General features: G+C 41.1%; 1 long non-coding RNA gene across 1 annotated transcript; it reads right to left on the bottom strand.

Moving 5' to 3' along the window:
* Positions 1-186: 186 nt before the first annotated feature.
* On the bottom strand, positions 187-19,465 carry LOC113628555 (uncharacterized). The gene is made up of 3 exons (XR_003436140.1): positions 19,445-19,465; positions 1,180-1,376; positions 187-446 (listed from the first exon to the last, which is right to left on the bottom strand). It is a non-coding gene; the product is annotated as an uncharacterized LOC113628555 (long non-coding RNA).
* Positions 19,466-20,018: the final 553 nt, after the last annotated feature.

Here is a 20,018-nt window from a genome sequence, read left to right as displayed (position 1 = left end):
TGGAGGCTCCTGGCTTCACAAACGAAATATTAGTCAGCAGAGTCGGTATAAAAATCTCTTTGCGGATTTCCCTTGTGGCGCAGTGGTTGAGAGTCTGCCTGCTGATACAGGGGACACAGGTTCGTGGCCCTGGTCCGGGAAGATCCCACATGCCGCGGGGCGGCTGGGCCCGTGAGCCATGGCCACTGAGCCTGTGCGTCCGGAGCCTGTGCTCCGCAACGGCAAGAGGCCACAACAGTGAGAGGCCCGCTTACCGCAAAAAAAAAAAAAAAAAATCTCTTTGCAAAACTTGTCAAGCGTATACCACAATGTCACAGTGAAAAGACATATCCAAAGTTCTTCTGATCATGGTATTAGATCCTTCCACAAGAGTTGCAACTTCCAATGCCTTACAGATGCCAAATAGATCTGCTTCATAATACCACCTTGAGCTGTATTCTTTCGACCTGTATAAAGGTAGAAGCCACTGTTAATGCCCATAATCCTGCAGGAGTGTGGACTCAAGTCTTTCTGGAGAAACCAGAAATCCAGATGTTTATGTGTAATCTCCCAATTTTTAAATATGGACTACTAGCTTAAAAAAAACACACTTTGCTACCTCCCTTCAGTGACTAAAGGCAGTATGACTGGGAGTCAGGAACCCAAGTTCTGACACCAACTCACTGTCTGTCCCTGGGAAAGACACCTAACCGTCCTGGTCTGCAGTCACCTTGTCTGAAAAGTTTAGACACCCAAAATTCCTTTCAATCCTAAATTATTACACTGTATAGTTAAGTAAGTGTTCTAGATGGTCAATTCTCCCAAGAACAACCAGAAACAAAATTAAAAGGAAAACAAAACCCCACAAAAAACAGATCACTGTGCCATAGCGGGGTCTATTACGATGCCTAAACATGGCCTTGGTGTGGCCAAGCCACTTGGTTAATATATCCACAAGAATGTGAACACTTTTATCAGACCAGATCTCCTCCATGATGGCCACCCACCCACTGGGGAAGATAAAAATTGTATTATCACCATGACTGTGGCAGGGAACACCTCTCTATGAAACAGAACTCTCTTGGGTCTTTTGAACCCAAACCCAAGGTTTCAAGGGAACATTTTGAGTTGGGAAACACAGCTGACCAGCAGGCTGCCCTGAGCCATGACTCCTGACTTTCAAGTTCATGCTCAGCCTACCTGCGATGAAATTTGGAGTTGCCAAATTTGGAGTTGCCTTCAGTATCAGCCAACTGTACTCGGAACAGTTTTGTTACATAATCCTCAGCTGTGCCCCACGTGTGTACATGAGCACACGCTCACCCTGTACAAAAGCCCACAGATCTTCAGATACAGCACCTTTTTTTCCGCACAGGAAGGGAATAAAAAATATTAAGCTGGAAAATAATGAGGGACAGGTAAATTAAAGGCCCTTTCCCACTGTAAATGTTAAAAAATAGACACATTTCAGAGCAAATAAAAGTATTCACATTCTTTTGGTTATATTAACTGTGGCTTGGGCAAACTGCAGGCCCAAAGAAGAGAAAGCCAAGTGGATTACAACTGGGCAGTTTCTTCACACACGCCACCTTGACACAGATAGCTTGGCTCCAAGTGAAGTGGGAAGGGGTATTCCGCAGGCACCTACATTCCTAAGGGCTTTTGTGCATCAGTTGTGAACAACAGGGCCTTTTTATTTTGCTATTAGTGGCTGCCAATAAATAGTATGGTGTAAAGAAGCTTTGACTCCTAAACCAGCTGTGACCTATCGCTTCAGTTCTGCCTGCTAGAGACATTTTCTTCACTGTGCCCCACTGTTGCCCTGGCTTTAGGTAACCAGTGTTTATTCTAAGTCAGCTTGCTCTTACCCTAAGGCCTTTGTATTATCCGTTTCCTCTTCTTAGAATGCTCATTACCCTGACCTTCACCAGGTAGTTCATTCAGACCTCAGCCTCCAGGCTGCCCTCAGAGAGGCCCTCTCTGGCCATCCAACATAAAGTACACACCCATGCATTCTGTGTCACATGACCCTACTTTAATTCTCTGCCTACAATTCCTACCACCTGATTTATTTCCTCTTTCTTTCTTTCTTTCTTCTTGCCTGTCTTCTCTCACTGGTATATAAGCTCCATGGCAATAAGGATTTTGTGTCTTTTTCAGCATGGCTTTGTAGCAACTAGAACAGTGCTTTGCGTATAGCAGTTGCTCAATGATTATTAGTTGAAAGAAAGATGGATGCTTGGATGAATGGAAGAATCCATCCAGCAAATACCTGTGAAGCATTTATGGTGCACTGGGAATAGATGAAGAATGAAATCCTCCTTCAAGGACTCCACAGTCTACCAGGGAAGACAGATGTTTATACAGTGCAATACTGTGAGAGAACTGCTTTTAGAAGCATACCGTGCCTTCTACCCAAGGTGAGTACGAAGACAATCTCTAAGGAAAGTTAAGAGTTGGCCGAAAGGGCAAAGGTGAGAAAAAGCGTGGCAGGGAAGTCACCCTGTTGAGAAACATCACAAGAAAGGCACCAAATCTGAAAACAGACCGTGGGTTCCAGGAGCCCCAGGAGGTCTAGGATGGTTGGTGCCACAAGTGACAAAATGAGGGAGACGGGACCTCGAAAGAGAGGTCTGGGCCAGTTCTTAAGGAGCCTTGTAGACCAGCCTCTGGATGTTAGATTTTAATCCTCTGTGCAATGGGAGCCATTGAGATGTTTTTAAGTAGGGAAGTGACATGAGGGTTTTATGCTTTATAATGTTGATGGCAGTGAAGGCAACTAGTCAGAGAAAAGAACAAAGCATTCAGGAGGCTATTGTCCAATCCAGGTGAACAAATGTCAAGGATCCCAACTAGTGGCAGTGGAGAAGGAAAAGAGAAGACAGATGTGAAAGCTATTAAAAGGGTAGAATCAATAGAGCTTAGTGACACATGAAACGTGGGAGGTGAGAGAAAGGATAGGGTCAAAGGGAACTCCAGGCTGCGGTTAGTGTCATCAAAATTAATGGTTCTCCTGCTTCAGGCCTGGGAAGCCCTAGGTTCATTCTGTTTGTGATGTGACTGGATCTGAGTCTGCTCGCTTACATGAGCTCATGGACACTTGCCCAGGTGGCTATCTACGGTCCTAGCACAAAGGTTCATTTCCCTGCTTAACAAATAAATTTGTATAGAAGTCCCTCTGATGTGTGTGCATCCAATCTACAACGTCAATTATTTATTGGTTTGCAAAGAACACGTTATTATTTCGATGCACGGCCATTTTTGGAGGCACACACTTATCCATCACCACAAAAGCATGACTATTGGTCTAAATATAGATGTGCCTGTCACCTCAGAGAAACAACAGACCAGAAGTCATGATTCCACTTATTCCAAGGAAATTTTAAAGTGATAAAATTGAAAAACAAATCAATGTCATGTTTTGAAGTCTATAAATCTGATCTACAGATCCCATTATGATTACCTCACCACTTCTCTTGAGGTTAGTTGTTAATTTAGCCCCCAGACCCCTCGAAAGCAGCCCTCACCCCCACCCCAAGATATTGCTTACAGCCCTCACGGGCTATCTCACAGGTGCTGAAAAACAAGTAGAGTAGGCTCCTGGCCAGACACCCTTCAAGGATCCCCAGTTTATTCCTTTTCTCCTACTCTAGCCCCCATCCGCTGCTGCCACCTGAGAGGCTATATAATGTGAAGAGATTGGGCGCTGGTGCCTGCTAGCTTGAGTTTGAATCCTGGATTTACCACTTATAAGCTGTGTGACCTGAGGCAAGTTATCTAGCCTCTCTGTGCCTCAGTTTCCACCCTTGTAAAATACGAATAATATTATCTAATTTACCTCATGGGGTAGTTGTGATGATTACATGAGTTAATGAGTTAATGTTTATAAAGTACTTAGAACAGTACCTAGCACGGTAACAAGTAACAAGCACTCAATAAATGTAAGCTATTATTCCTACTACCACTGCTCCTGCTGGCACTGGGGAAGCCTCTGGTGACTCCTGCCATAAGGCGCCAAAGCGACAGACAGGAGTTCTGTTATAAGGTAAGGGACAATGTCCTCCTTTTGTAATATGATATCAAAGGGGTCACACAGCAGTACAGCTCATGCCCAGTGCTTTCTGAAATTACCAGTAAAAGAGTTCTTTGCATTTTTCACTTGCAGCCTTCCCTCCTCACACCAAAGGACTGAGACTTGAGTCCAGGAGCACCCAGGCTAGAAGACACATGAGTGACAGACACCACGCGATCTCCCCCCCTTGGAGCAGGGCTTTGTTACAGGGTCAAGTGGGTCCAGCCTGGCTTCCACTCCCGTAGGATGAGCTCTTCCCAGGAGAATCCTTCGATCCTCGCCTATATTTCCTTCTGGAGCCACCCACTTCTCAATCCCTCCAAAGGAAGCATTTAAATCTGATCCTTTAAAAGAAGGAGACCAGCTGTATTGTTAAATTATTTGTAAGTAAAAAGCAAACATAAACTGTAAAAACATGCTAAATTCAAGACTAAAGAATAGTTCTGATATGGACTTTTAATTTATCTTTGATGATAAAGTACCTGTCCATAGTCTTAACATTGGGACAGGCAGAGGAAAGTCAAATTTTGAACATGATGCCATTTATATTAGCATAAAAAAATCCAATACATGGAACAGAATCGAGAGCCCAGAAATAAACCCACACATATAAGGACAATTAATTTACGACAAAATAGCAAAGAACATACAGTGGAGAAAGGACAGTCTCTTCAATAAATTGTGTTGGGAAAACTGGACAGCCACATGCAAAAGAATGAAACCAGACCACTATCTTACACTAGGCACAAAAATTAACTCAAAATGGATTGAAGACTTCAATGTAAGACCTGATACCATAAAATTCTTAGAAGAAAACACAAGCAGTATGTTCTTTGACATCAGCCTTAGCAATATTTATTTGGATCTGTCTCCTCAAACAAGGGCAACAAAAGGAAAAATAAACAAATTGGAGCTAATCAAACTAAAAAAACCTTTACACAGCACAAGAAACCATCAAAAAAAAAAAAAAGGAAAAGGCAACCTACTGAATAGGACAAGATATTTATAAATGATATGTCCAACAATGGGTTAACATCCAAAATATATAAAGAACTCACACAACTCAACAGCAAAAAAACAAACCATCCAATTAAAAATGGGCAGACAAACTATTTACAATAGACAAGACATGGAAGCAACCTTAATGTCCACTGACAGTTGAATGGATAAAGAAGATGTGGTATACATATACAACAGAATACTACTCAGCTCTAAGAAAAGAATGAAATAATGCCATTTACACCAACATGGATGGACCTAGAGGTTATCATACTAAGTGAAGTAAGTCAGACAAAGACAAATACCATATGATATTACTTATATGTACAACCTAAGAAAATCATATAAATGAACTTATTTAAAAAACAGAAATAGACCCAGACGTAGAAAACAAACTTATGGTTATCAAAGGGGAAAGGGTGTAGGGGAGGGATAAGTTAGGAGTTTGGGATTAGCAGATACAAACTACTATATATAAAAGAGATAAGCAACAAGGTCCTACTGTATAGCACAAGGAAACATATTCAATATCCTGTAATAAACCATAGTGGAAAAGAATCTGAAAAAGAATATATATGTGTACACACACACACACACACATATGTATGTATAACTGAATCATTTTGCTGTATACCAGAAACTAACACAACATTGTAAATCAACTATACTTCAATTTTTAAAAAATGGGCAGACAAACTGAATGGACCTTTTTCCAAAGAAGACATGCAGATGGCCAACAGACATATGAAAAGATGCTCGACATCACTAATCATCAGGGAAATGCAAATCAAAACCACAATGAGCTATCACCTTATACCTGTCAGAATGGCTACAATCAAAAAGACAACAAATAACAGGTGCTGGCAAGGATGTGGAGAAAAAGGAACGCTTGTGCACTCTTGGTGGGAATGTAAATTGGTGCAGCCACTATGGAAGATGGTATAGAAGTTCCTCAAAAAACTAAAAATAGAACTACCATATGATCCAGCAATTCCACTTCTGGGTATATATCCAAAGAGAACAAAAACACTAATTTGAAAAGACACATTCACCACAATATTCATAACAGCATTATTCACAATAGCCAAGGTATGGCAGCAACCTAAGTGTCCATCAACAGATGAATAGATAAAGAAGATGTGATACTGAGATAGATGATAGATAGATAGATATACACAATGGAATACTACTCAGCCATAAAAACGAAGGAAATTTTGCCATTTGCAACAACATGGATGGACCTGGAGGGTATCATACTTAGTGAAATAAGTCAGACAGAGAAAAACAAATACTGTATGTTATCACTTACACGTGGAATCTAAAAAATAAAACAAACTAGTGAACATAACAGAAAAGAAACAGACTCATATATAAAGAATAAACTGCTGGTTACCAGTGGGGAGAGGGAAAGGGGGGAGGGGCAAGACAGGGGTAACGAATTAAGAGGTACAAACTACCATGTATAAAATAAATAAGCTACAAGGGAATATAGCACAGTGAATATAGCCAATGTTTTATGACTATAAAAGGAGTGTAATCTATAAAAGTTTTGTATCACTATGTTGTATACCTGAAACTAATATAATATTGTAAAACAACTATACCTCAATTTTTTTAAAGATATATGCACCCCTATGTTCATTGCAGCATTACTTACAATAGCCAAAATACGGAAACAACCTAAGTGTCCAGCAATGGATGAATGAATCAAGAAGATGTAATACATGTATACAACGGAATACTACCCAGCCACAAAAAAGAATGAGATGTTGCCATTTGTGACAACATGGATAAACCCTGAGGGTTTTATGCTAACTAAAATAAGTCAGAAGGAAAAAGACAAATACTGTATTATTTCACTCATATGGAGAATATAAAAAAAAACCCCCACAAATGGAGAAATAAAACACATCAAAAACAAACTCATAGATACAGAGAACAGATAGGTGGTCACCAAAGGGGAAGTGGGCTAGGGGGTGCATGAAAGGAGTGAAGAGGGTCAATTGTATGGTGACAGATGGTAACTGGACTTTTGGGGTGAATCACTTTGTAATGTATACAGATGTTGAATTGTACTGTTGTACACCTGAAACTTATATAATTTTTTTAAATCCAATACATAGGAACCCAGCAATTCCACTCCTGGGTATATATCAAAAAAAACCAAAAACACTAATTTGAGAAGATACATGCACTCCAATGTTCATAGCAGCATCATCAAGCAATGTGGATGGACTTGGAGGGCATTATGGTAAGTGACATAAGTCAGACAGAGGAAGACAAATACTACATGATATCACTTATATGTGGAATCTAAAAAATACAACAAACTAGTGAATAAAACAAAAAACAAGCAGACTCATAGATATAGAGAACAAACTAGTGGTTACCAGTGGGGAGAGGGAAGGGGGAGGGGCAATGTACGGGTAGGGAATTTTTAAAAGGGGTTACTATGGTATTATATGAAATCATGTGTGTGAAACTCTTGAAAATTGTAAAGCACTATAGAATTTAAAGAATCCTTCATTCAATTAAAAAAATCCAATACATAAGAATAAATCTAGTAAAAGATGTACAAGATCTACCCAGAAAATTAAGAAACATTACTAGGAAAAATGAAAAGACCTATATAAATGGAGAAATATGCCATAGTCCTAGATACAAAGATTCAATATTGCAAAGATATTTGTTCTCCCCCAATCGATCTACAGATTTTACTTACTTCCAGTCAAAATCTCAGAAATATTTTTGTGTAAACTGACAAGATGATTCTATTTTTCTATGAAATGCAAAGGGCCAAGAATAGCCAAGACAATCTTGAAGAAGAAAAACAGTTGATAGATTTACACTACCAGATGGCAAAACTTATTATAAAATTATAGCAATTAAGGCCGCATGGTATTAGCACAAACTTTTGTCAATTAAAGCATAGAGTGGGGAGCTTCCGGGAAGATGGCGTTAGAGTAAGACGCGGAGACCACCTTGCTCCCCACAGATACACCAGAAATACATCTACACGTGGAACAACTCCTACAGAACACCTACTGAACGCTGGCAGAAGACCTCAGACCTCCCAAAACCCCCCAGGTACCTGGGTAGGGCAAAAGAAAATATAATAAACAGACAAAAGGATAGGGACGGGACCTGCACCAGCGGCAGGGAGCTGTGAAAGAGGAAAGGTTACCACACTGTAGAAGCCACTTCGCGGGCGGAGACTGCGGGTGGCGGAGGGGGAAAGCTTCGGAGCCGCGGAGGAGAGCGCAGCAACAGGGGTGCGGAGGGCAAAGCGGCGAGATTCCCGCACAGAGGATCAGGGCCGACCGGCACTCACCAGGCCGAGAGGCTTGTCTGCTCACCCGCCAGGGCGGGCGGGGCTGGGAGCCGAGGCTTGGGCTTCAGTCGGAGCTCAGGGAGAGGACTGGGGTTGGCGGCGTGAACACAGCCTGCAGGGGGTTAGTGCGCCACAGCTAGCCGGGAGGGAGTCCGGGAAAAGTCTGGACCTACCGAAGAGGCAAGAGACTTTTTCTTCCCTCTTTGTTTCCTGGTGCGCGAGGGGAGGGGATTAAGAGCGCTGCTTAAAGGAGCTCCACAGACGGGCGCGAGCCGCGGGTAAAACGTGGACCCCAGAGACGGGCATGAGCAGCTAAGGCTGCTGCTGCCGCCACCGAGAAGCCTGTGTGCGAGCACAGGTCACTACCCACACCTCCCGTCCGGGGAGTCTGTGCAGCCCGCCACTGTCAGGGTCCCGGGATCCAGGGACAACTCCTCGGGGAGAACGCACGGCGCACCTCAGGCTGGTGCAACGTCACTCCGGCCTCCGCCACCGCATGCTCGCCCCGCACTCCGTGCCCCTCCCTCCCCCACGGCCTGAGTGAGCCAGAGCCCCTGAATCAGCGGCTCCTTTAACCCCGTTCTGTCTGAGCGAAGAACAGACGCCCTCAGGCAACCTACACGCAGAGGCGGGGCCCAATCCAAAGCTGAGCCCCTGGGAGCTGTGTGAACAAGGAAGAGAAAGGGAAATCTCTCCCAGCAGCCTCAGAAGCAGCGGATTAAATCTCCACCATCAACTTGATGTACCCTGCATCTGCGGAATACCTGAATACACAAATGAATCATCCCAAATTAAGGAGCCGTGTGGATGAAAAGCTCTTGGTGCTGCAGCCAGGAGCCAGTGCTGTGCCTCTGAGGTAGGAGAGCCAACTTCAGGACACTGGTCCACAAGAGACCTCCCAGCTCCACATAATATCAAACGGCTAAAATCTCCCAGAGATCTCCATCTCAACACCAGCACCCAGCTTCACTCAACGACCAGCAAGCTACAGTGCTGGACACGCTATGCCAAACAACTAGCAAGACAGGAACACGACCCCACCCATTAGCAGAGAGGCTGCCTAAAATCATAATAAGGTCACAGACGCGTTCCTGCCCAACAGAAAGACAAGACCCAGTCTCATCCACTAGAACACAGACATCAGTCCCCTCCCCCAGGAAGCCTACACAACCTACTGAACCAAACTTAGCCACTGGGGGCAGACACCAAAAACAACGGGAACCACGAACCTGCAGCCTGCAAAAAGAAGACCCCAAACATAGTAAGCTAAGCAAAATGAGAAGACAGAGAAGCACACAGTAGATGAAGGAGCAAGGTAAAAACACACCAGGTCCAAACAAATGAAGAGGAAATAGGCAGTCTACCTGAAAAAGAATTCAGAATAATGATAGTAAAGATGATACAAAATCTTGGAAATAGAATAGACAAAATGCAAGAAACATTTAACAAGGACCTAGAAGAGCTTAAGATGAAACAAACAACGATGAACAACACAATAAATGAAATTAAAAATACTCTAGATGGGACCAATAGCAGAATAACTAAGGCAAAAGAACGGATAAGTGACCTGGAAGATAAAATAGTGAAAATAACTACTGCAGAGCAGAATAAAGAAAAAAGAATGAAAAGAACAGAGGACAGTCTCAGAGACCTCTGGGACAACATTAAATGCACCAACATTCAAATTATTGGGGTTCCAGAAGAAGAAGAGAAAAAGAAAGGGACTGAGAAAATATTTGAAGAGATTATAGTTGAAAACTTCCCTAATATGGGAAAGGAAGTAGTTAATCAAGTCCAGAAAGCACAGAGAGTCGCATACAGGATAAATCCAAGGAGAAACACGCCGAGACACATATTAATCAAACTGTCAAAAATTAAATACAAAGAAAACATATTAAAAGCAGCAAGGGAAAAACAACAAATATCACACAAGGGAATCCCCATAAGGTTAACAGCTGATCTTTCAGCAGAAACTCTGCCAGCTAGAAGGGACTGGCAGGACATATTTAAAGTGATGAAGGAGAAAAACCTGCAACCAAGATTACTCTACCCAGCAAGGATCTCATTCAGATTTGATGGAGAAATTAAAAGCTTTACAGACAAGCAAAAGCTGAGAGAGTTCAGCACCACCAAACCAGCTTTACAACAACTGCTAAAGGAACTTCTCTAGGCAAGAAACACAAGGGAAGGAAAAGACCTACAATAACGAACCCAAAACAATTAAGAAAATGGGAATAGGAACATACATATCGATAATTACCTTAAATGTAAATGGACTGAATGCTCCCACCAAAAGGCACAGATTGGCTGAATGGATACAAAAACAAGACCCATATATTTGCTGTCTACAAGAGACCCACTTCAGACCTAGAGACACATACAGACTGAAAGTAAGGGGATGGAGAAAGATATTCCATGCAAATGGAAACCAAAAGAAAGCTGGAGTAGCAATTCTCATATCAGACAAAATAGACTTTAAAATAAAGACTATTAGAAGAGACAGAGAAGGACAGTACATAATGATCAAAGGATCAATCCACGAAGAAGATATAACAATTGTAAATATTTATGCACCCAACATAGGAGCACCTCAATACATAAGGCAAATACTAACAGCCATAAAAGGGGAAATCGACAGTAACACAATCATAGTAGGGGACTTTAACACCCCACTTTCACCAATGGACAGATCATCCAAAATGAAAATAAATAAGGAAACACAAGCTTTAAATGATACATTAAACAAGATGGACTTAATTGACATTTATAGGACATTCCATCCAAAAACAACAGAATACACATTTTTCTCAAGTGCTCATGGAACATTCTCCAGGATAGATCATATCTTGGGTCACAAATCAAGCCTTGGTAAATTTAAGAAAACTGAAATTGTATCAAGTATCTTTTCCGACCGCAACGCTATGAGACTAGATATCAATTACAGGAAAAGAACTGTAAAAAATACAAACACATGGAGGCTAAACAATACACTACTTAATAACGAAGTGATCACTGAAGAAAACAAAGAGGAAATCAAAAAATACCTAGAAACAAATGACAATGGAGACATGATGACCCAAAATCTATGGGATGCAGCAAAAGCAGTTCTAAGAGGGAAGTTTATAGCAATACAATCCTACCTTAAGAAACAGGAAACATCTCGAATAAACAACCTAACCTTGCACCTAAAGCAATTAGAGAAAGAAGAACAAAAAAAAACCAAAGTTAGCAGAAGGAAAGAAATCATAAAAATCAGATCAGAAATAAATGAAAAAGAAATGAAGGAAACAATAGCAAAGATCAATAAAACTAAAAGGTGGTTCTTTGAGAAGATAAACAAAATTGATAAACTATTAGCCAGACTCATCAAGAAAAAAAGGGAGAAGACTCAAATCAATAGAATTAGAAATGAAAAAGGAGAAGTAACAACTGACATTGCAGAAATACAAAGGATCATGAGAGATGACTACAAGCAACTCTATGCCAATAAAATGGACAACCTGGAAGAAATGGACAAATTCTTAGAAATGCACAACTGCCAAGACTGAATCAGGAAGAAATAGAAAATATGAACAGACCAATCACAAGCACTGAAATTGAAACTGTGATTAAAAATCTTCTAACAAACAAAAGCCCAGGACCAGATGGCTTCACAGGCGAATTCTATCAAACGTTTAGAGAAGAGCTAACACCTATCCTTCTCAAACACTTCCAAAATATAGCAGAGGGAGGAACACTCCCAAACTCATTCTACGAGGCCACCACCATCACCCTGATACCAAAACCAGACAAGGATGTAACAAAGAAAGAAAACTACAGGCCAATATCACTGATGAACATAGATGCAAAAATCCTCAACAAAATACTAGGAAACAGAATCCAACAGCACATTAAACGGATCATACACCATGATCAAGTGGGGTTTATTCCAGGAATGCAAGGATTTTTCAATATACGCAAGTCAATCAACGTGATACACCATATTAACAAATTGAAGGAGAAAAACCATATGATCATCTCAATAGATGCAGAGAAAGCTTTCAATGAAATTCAACACCGATTTATGATAAAAACCCTGCAGAAAGTAGGCATAGAGGGAACTTTCCTCAACATAATAAAGGCCATATATGACAAACCCACAGCCAACATCATCCTCAATGGTGAAAAACTGAAACCATTTCCACTAAGATCAGGAACAAGACAAGGTTGCCCACTCTCAACACTCTTATTCAACATAGCTTTGGAAGTTTTAGCCACAGCAATCAGAGAAGAAAAGGAATAAAAGGAATCCAAATCGGAAAAGAAGTAAAGCTGTCATTGTTTGCAGATGACATGATACTATACATAGAGAATCCTAAAGATGCCACCAAAAAACTACTAGAGCTAATCAATGAATTTGGTAAAGTAGCAGGATACAAAATTAATGCACACAAATCTCTGGCATTCCTATACACTAAGGATGAAAAATCTGAAAGTGAAATCAAGAAAACACTCCCATTTACCATTGCAACAAAGAGAATAAAATATCTAGGAATAAACCTACCTAAGGAGACAAAAGACCTGTATGCAGAAAATTATAAGACACTGATGAAAGAAATTAAAGATGATACAAATAGATGGAGAGATGTACCATGTTTTTGGATTGGAAGAATCAACATTGTGAAAATGACTCTACTACCCAAAGCAATCTACAGATTCAATGCAATCCCTATCAAACTACCACTGGCATTTTTCACAGAACTAGAACAAAAAATTTCACAATTTGTATGGAAACACAAAAGACCCCGAATAGCCAAAGCAATCTTGAGCATGAAAAACGGAGCTGGAGGAACCAGGCTCCCTGACTTCAGACTATACTACAAAGCTACAGTAATCAAGACAGTATGGTACTGGAACAAAAACAGAAATATAGATCAATGGAACAGGATAGAAAGCCCAGAGATAAACCCACGCACATATGGTCACCTTATCTTTGATAAAGGAGGCAGGAATGTACAGTGGAGAAAGGACAGCCTCTTCAATAAGTGGTGCTGGGAAAACTGGACAGCTACATGTAAAAGTATAAGCTTAGATCACTCCCTAACACCATACACAAAAATAAGCTCAAAATGGATTAAAGACCTATATGTAAGGCCAGAAACTATCAAACTCTTAGAGGAAAACATAGGCAGAACACTCTATGACATAAATCACAGTGAGATCCTTTTTGACCCACCTCCTAGAGAAATGGAAAGAAAAACAAAATAAACAAATGGTACCTAATGAAACTTCAAAGCTTTTGCACAGCAAAGGAAACCATAAACAAGACCAAAAGACAACCCTCAGAATGGGAGAAAATATTTGCAAATGAAGCAACTGACAAAGGATTAATCTCCAAAATTTATAAGCAGCTCATGCAGCTCAATAACAAAAAAACAAACAACCCAATCCAAAAATGGGCAGAAGACCTAAATAGACATTTCTCCAAAGAAGATATGCAGACTGCCAACAAACACATGAAAGAATGCTCAACATCATTAATCATTAGAGAAATGCAAATCAAAACTACAATGAGATATCATCTCACACCAGTCAGAATGGCCATCATCAAAAAATCTACAAACAATAAATGCTGGAGAGGGTGTGGAGAAAAGGGAACCCTCTTGCATTGTTGGTGGGAATGTAAATTGATACAGCCACTGTGGAGAACAGTATGGAGGTTCCTTAAAAAACTACAAATAGAACTACCATATGACCCAGCAATCCCACTTCTGGGCATATACCCTGAGAAAACCATAATTCAAAAAGAGTCATGTACCAAAATGTTCATTGCAGCTCTATTTACAATAGCCCAGAGATGGAAACAACCTAAGTGTCTATCATCGGATGAATGGATAAAGAAGATGTGGCACATATATACAATGGAATATTATTCAGCCATAAAAAGAAACGAAATTGAGCTATTTGTAATGAGGTGGATAGACCTAGAGTCTGTCATACAGAGTGAAGTAAGTCAGAAAGAGAAAGACAAATACCGTATGCTAACACATATATATGGAATTTAAGAAAAAAAAAATGTCATGAAGAACCTAGGGGTAAGACAGGAATAAAGACAGAGACCTACTAGAGAATGGACTTGAGGATATGGGGAGGGGGAAGGGTAAGCTGGGACAAAGTGAGAGAGTGGCATGGACATATATACACTAACAAACGTAGTAAGGTAGATAGCTAGTGGGAAGAAGCCGCATAGCACAGGGAGATCAGCTCGGTGCTTTGTGACCACCTAGAGGGGTGGGATAGGGAGGGTGGGAGGGAGGGAGACGCAAGAGGGAGGAGATATGGGAACATATGTATAACTGATTCACTTTGTTATAAAGCAGAAACTAACACACCATTGTAAAGCAATTATACTCCAATAAAGATGTAAAAAAAATGCATAAAGATACACAAATAGACCAACAAAACAAAGAGAGTTGGGAAACAGACCCACACATGTACAGTCCTCTAGTTAGGATAATGATAGCACTGCAGGACAGAGGAGAAAGGAATCTTTTCAACATGGTGCTAGATCAGGAATTTCCTAGCAGTCCTGTGATTAGGACTCCACACTCTCACTGTGGAGGGCCAGAGTTTGATCTGTAGTCGGGGAACTAAGATCCCACATGTCCCACGCCATGGCCAAATAAATAAATAAATAAACAATAACAAAAAAATGGTGCTAGATCATCTGGGTATCCACATGGAAAAAAATTAACGGGGGCTTCCCTTGTGGCGCAGTGGTTGAGAATCCGCCTGCCAACGCATGGGACACAGACTCAATCCCTGGTCAGGGAAGATCCCACATGCCGCGGAGCAACTAAGCCTGTGCGCCACAACTACTGAGCCTGCGCTCTAGAGCCCGCGAGCCACAACTACTGAGCCCACACGCCACAACTACTGAAGCCTGCGTGCCTAGAGCCTGTGCTCTGCAACAAGAGAAGTCACTGCAATGAGAAGCCCCTGCACTGCAACAAAGTGTAGACCCCGCTCACCACAACTAGAGAAAGCCCGTGTGCAGCAACGGAGACCCAATGCAGCCAAAAATAACTAAATAAATAAAATTAAAACAAACAAACAAACAAATTAACACTGACCCCTATCTCACACTCGTCACAATCCTAAATTCTCGAAGGAGTGTAGACATAATTTGGAAAAGCAAAACACTGAAACTTCCAGAGGGTAACTTAGAATATCGATGACTTCTAAAGCAGGACACGAAAAGCACAAATCATAAAGGGAACAATTGATGAATTGGATTTCATTAAGAACTTCTGTTCATTAAGACACCGTTAAGAGAGTGAGGGCAAGCCACACAGTGGGAGAAGAAATATGCAGTACATACATTCAGCAAAGGACTCGTATTCAGAATATATAAAGAATTCCACAAATCAATAAGAAAAATGAAACACAATTTTAAAAGGGAGAGAGAGGAGCAAAAGATTTGTAAAAGGCACTTCTTTAAAGAGAATATACACATGGCTCCAAAAAAATATTTTAAAAGGACTTAGCGTCATCAGAGAAATGCAAATTAAAACTACAGTGGGGTACTACTGGGGTCCTGGTAAAGTTCTATTTCATAGGTGGTGGTTTCATAAGAAAAACTTCACTGAGTTGTATATAAGGATTTGTGCACGCCTCTCTGTATGTTATACTTCAATAAAAATTCTTCCTTAAAAAAAGTGAGATTTTAGAATTATATCAACCAAATGCAACGCGTGGATCCTGTTTGGACCTTGCTTCACACGAGCCAACCATTAAAAAAGAATATGTGAGACAGCTGGGGGAATTTGAAGACTAACTGCATATTTGATGATAATTAAGGGATTACTAAGTTTTTTAGGTATGATGATGGCATTGTGGCAATGTTTTCAAGAAGAGTTCTTATCTTTTAGCACTACATAGTGAAGTATAAATACATATATTATAAATAAAATAATAGCTTGGATTTACTTCAAAATAATCAGAAGAGGGAGGATGGATGAAATGGGAATCTCTGTACTGTTCTAGCTTTGTGTATGTTTAAAATCTTGCATAATAAAACCTTTTTTTTTTAAAGCTATGGCATAGCCAAGGTTTTATGCTTTGGGGCTATTTATGACTCCTCTCTTCTACCCCTCTGCGACCTAACCAAGTAATATTATGTAGTGACGATGGAAACCAGAAACATTGAACCCTTAGGCTACAGGGACCTCAGAAGTCATCTAGGCCATTTCCTCGTTACCAAGCAGAGTATCTGAAACAGGAGAACCCACACATCTGCTGCAGAGACTAGCATAGGAGACATAGTGTGACTACTCTCAGAGAAGCAGTTAAAAAAGAAACTTTCCAGGGACCTGGATGTGGCAGAGCAATCATTTACCCACATTCTTCGGGGCACATGCCAATGTGAGGTCTCTAAGCAGCCTGGCTGCCCTCCCTACAAAAGTAAACTCTCAACAGGAGCTCTGGTAGCCTCCCTGAGCTGGCCCTTCCTGTCCTACCACTGGATGCTATGCATATGCTGTCTGACCTCATCTCAGTTAGATATCTATCTTCCTTTGCCAGCTGACCTGGCTGGAGCTGTTAAAGGAATAAAGCAATGAAGTATGAATTCCTGTATAAATCAAGGCTGGTTCTTCCTTATTCCACGATCCTAGACGAGTACAGGCTTACACAGTTTAGAAACCCTCACTAGATAGATACAAGTAGTTGCAAAAACAAGCTGGATGAGGCCTCCTGACTTAATGTGTCTCCCAAGAAGCCCTCCAGGTTTGGAGCTTTCCCGCTTTGAAAGGAAATTAAACTCATTGATTCCTTCTGGCCCTCATTCACTATTTTAAGATGAAGTCGTTTAAATGGATAAACAAATCTCCAGGCTACACCTAGTTTTAGTGTGCTGTCCCTTCTATGCAAAACGCTGCATTTCAACAAGGACTTATTGGAGAAATGAACTCTATCTTTGATAAGGAGCTTTCAGGCACTCTCAGTGGTAGCTTCTGGAGGGAGGAAAACCTTTTACTGGCCCTCACATACTCACTTATCTACCACTAATTAGGCCAATGAGATGATGAGGGCTTCAAAGGTGAGGGACCATGTTTTCATGTACACAAAAAGGGCAAAGTTGAAAAATCAATTTATAGGACTTGTTTATTTCTTCTTTTGACCCCTTTAAACAAAGGGGACTTTTCAGACTGATACCAGTTCTGAAGCCTGTGCATCCAGCTCTCCCACACACCAGCTATGTGACCTCAAGTTTTCTGTACCTCAGTTTATCAACTGTAAAATGGGGGTAATAATAGTACATACCTCATAAGGTTGGTGAGAAGGCTAAAATAGTACAATGCATGTAAAGCACTTAAAACAAAGGCTGGTTAGTGTTAACTCTTCGTATTGTTTGATTATGACGGAAGCCCTGCCATGGACATGTGCCATCACAGGAAAGAAAGGCTAAGAATGGAAAGAGTGGACACTAGGAAACAAAAGGAAACGAGCGGTGTTGTTGAAACTCTGTGGCTAAACCTTACAAACACACCTATTTCTAGCTATTTTTATAATATATGTCAGTAATTCAGGAATAGAGAAAAAGGTACTCCGAGATAAAGGGTCAGAGGTATAGCAAGAAAGTGGACATCCTTGTATTTCAGATATGTATATAGAAAGGGTACTCTTATGTGAAGATACAAACCCCATTAGTATTAAAGGGACTGCAAGTCCTGTGGGTCTTGATTGAGCCAAGGACTGCTCCACAAGCCACAAAAAGAAGCTAAGAGCTACTGTTTTGCTCTTTTGTTGTCAATGACTGGCATTCACGAGTTCATTAAGCTTTTTTATCTTATTTATTTTTTGGCTGCGTTGGGTCGTTGTTGCTGCAAGCAGGCTTTCTCTAGTTGCGACGGGCTACTCTTCGCTGCGGTGCACGGGCTTCTCATTGCAGTGGCTTCTCTCCTTGCAGAGCACGGGCTCTAGGCGAGCGGGCTTCAGTAGGTCCGAGGCATGTGGGATCTTCCCGCTGCAGGAATCGAACCCGTGTCCCCTGCCTTGGCAGGCAGATTCTTAACCACTGTGCCACCAGGGAAGTCCCTCTTTCTTTTCTTTTTTTTTTTTTTTTTAATTTAGGCTACTATGTCACATTTGCATATACATTTAGTATTATTTAGTAAAGAGCACAATTTTGAAATAAAATTAATTGAATAAATGCAGGGACCCTTTCAACAGTTTTCTTTTCAACTTTATGAATAATCACCTACTACAGTCTTTAACACTTTTAATTTTTAAAAGTCTAGTCATTAGACCATTACCTCTATATGGGCTGTGTATACATAATCAGAACACATATTTTCTCATAATAATTAGCATTTGTTTGTTAACAATCATAATTGTGTTTTCCCATTGATTATTATTTACTATTATCATAGTGCCAGAGGGATGAACCACATATAGGAACCTGAGAAGAAGGAAGACTGCCCAAAGGGCCTGCTGTCCACTGTCCACGGACTCTAGGGGCTATTAATTATTTATCTACTTTTCAAAGTTAATAAATAGGAATGTCTTTTTGCCCTTTATTCCCCAGATGAATTTAACCAAATGAGAGATGGGTGTGTGTGTGTGCGCAGCATCTATAGTCTGAGAATATAAGAGGTGCAGGTAATGGGAAAGAAGGAGATGTTTAAAAAGCAAATAGGGCTTCCCTGGTGGCGCAGTGGTTGAGGGTCCGCCTGCCGATGCAGGGGACACGGGTTCGTGCCCCGGTCCGGGAGGGTCCCACATGCCGCGGAGCCGCTGAGCCTGCGCGTCCGGAGCCTGTGCTCCGCAACGGGAGAGGTTACAACAGTGAGAGGCCCACGTACCGCAAAAAAAAAAAAAAAAAAAAGCAAATATATTTAATGTCATCAACTATACACAACACTGCTTCCTCTGGCATTTTTTATTATGATTAATTTTCATGAATAGTTTGATTGGTTTTGAGTGTGCTTTTAAGAACATGAGTGCTTTAAAAACATGATACTTATTAATACCAAAAAAAGCAAAATCCAAATAACCCTTATTGACACTTAAAAAATACTTACATATGGGCTTCCCTGGTGGCGCAGTGGTTGGGAGTCCGCCTGCCGATGCAGGGGACACGGGTTCATGCCCCGGTCTGGGAAGATCCCACATGCCGCGGAGCGGCTGGGCCCGTGAGCCATGGCTGCTGGGCCTGCGCGTCTGGAGCCTGTGCTCCGCAGCGGGAGAGGCCACAGCGGGTGAGAGGCCCGCGTACTGCAGAAAAAAAAAAAAAAACCTTACATATAGTTAGAAAATGCAAACCCTGCAGAAAAGTATCAAATGGAAAAATAGGAACCTCCCTCCTCAACCACCCAAGTCCTTCCACCCAAAGGTAAACCACTGTCTTATGCTCCTCTATCCTACCAGAAAAAAATGTATGTGTATATATTCATTTATTTACCCAAATGAATTACATTATGCACACTTCCGTTATAGGCATCTTTTACTTTATATATCTTGATACTACTTCCACAACAGCACATGGTGATGACCCCATTCTTTTTGCTCCTACAAACAGTGCTGCAGTGAATATCTCTGCACACACAGTGAACATCTTTGCACACCCATCTTAGTGTTACATGCGTTTTGTTACAG

Source organism: Aethalodelphis obliquidens, unplaced genomic scaffold (assembly GCF_003676395.1).
Source record: "Aethalodelphis obliquidens isolate GAN/ISIS:26980383/991018 unplaced genomic scaffold, ASM367639v1 scaffold24, whole genome shotgun sequence".
In the NCBI taxonomy this organism is placed as follows: domain Eukaryota; kingdom Metazoa; phylum Chordata; class Mammalia; order Artiodactyla; family Delphinidae; genus Aethalodelphis; species Aethalodelphis obliquidens.
The sequence above is the reverse complement of the archived record's forward strand: the minus strand, read 5'-3'. Positions and strand labels throughout refer to the sequence as shown.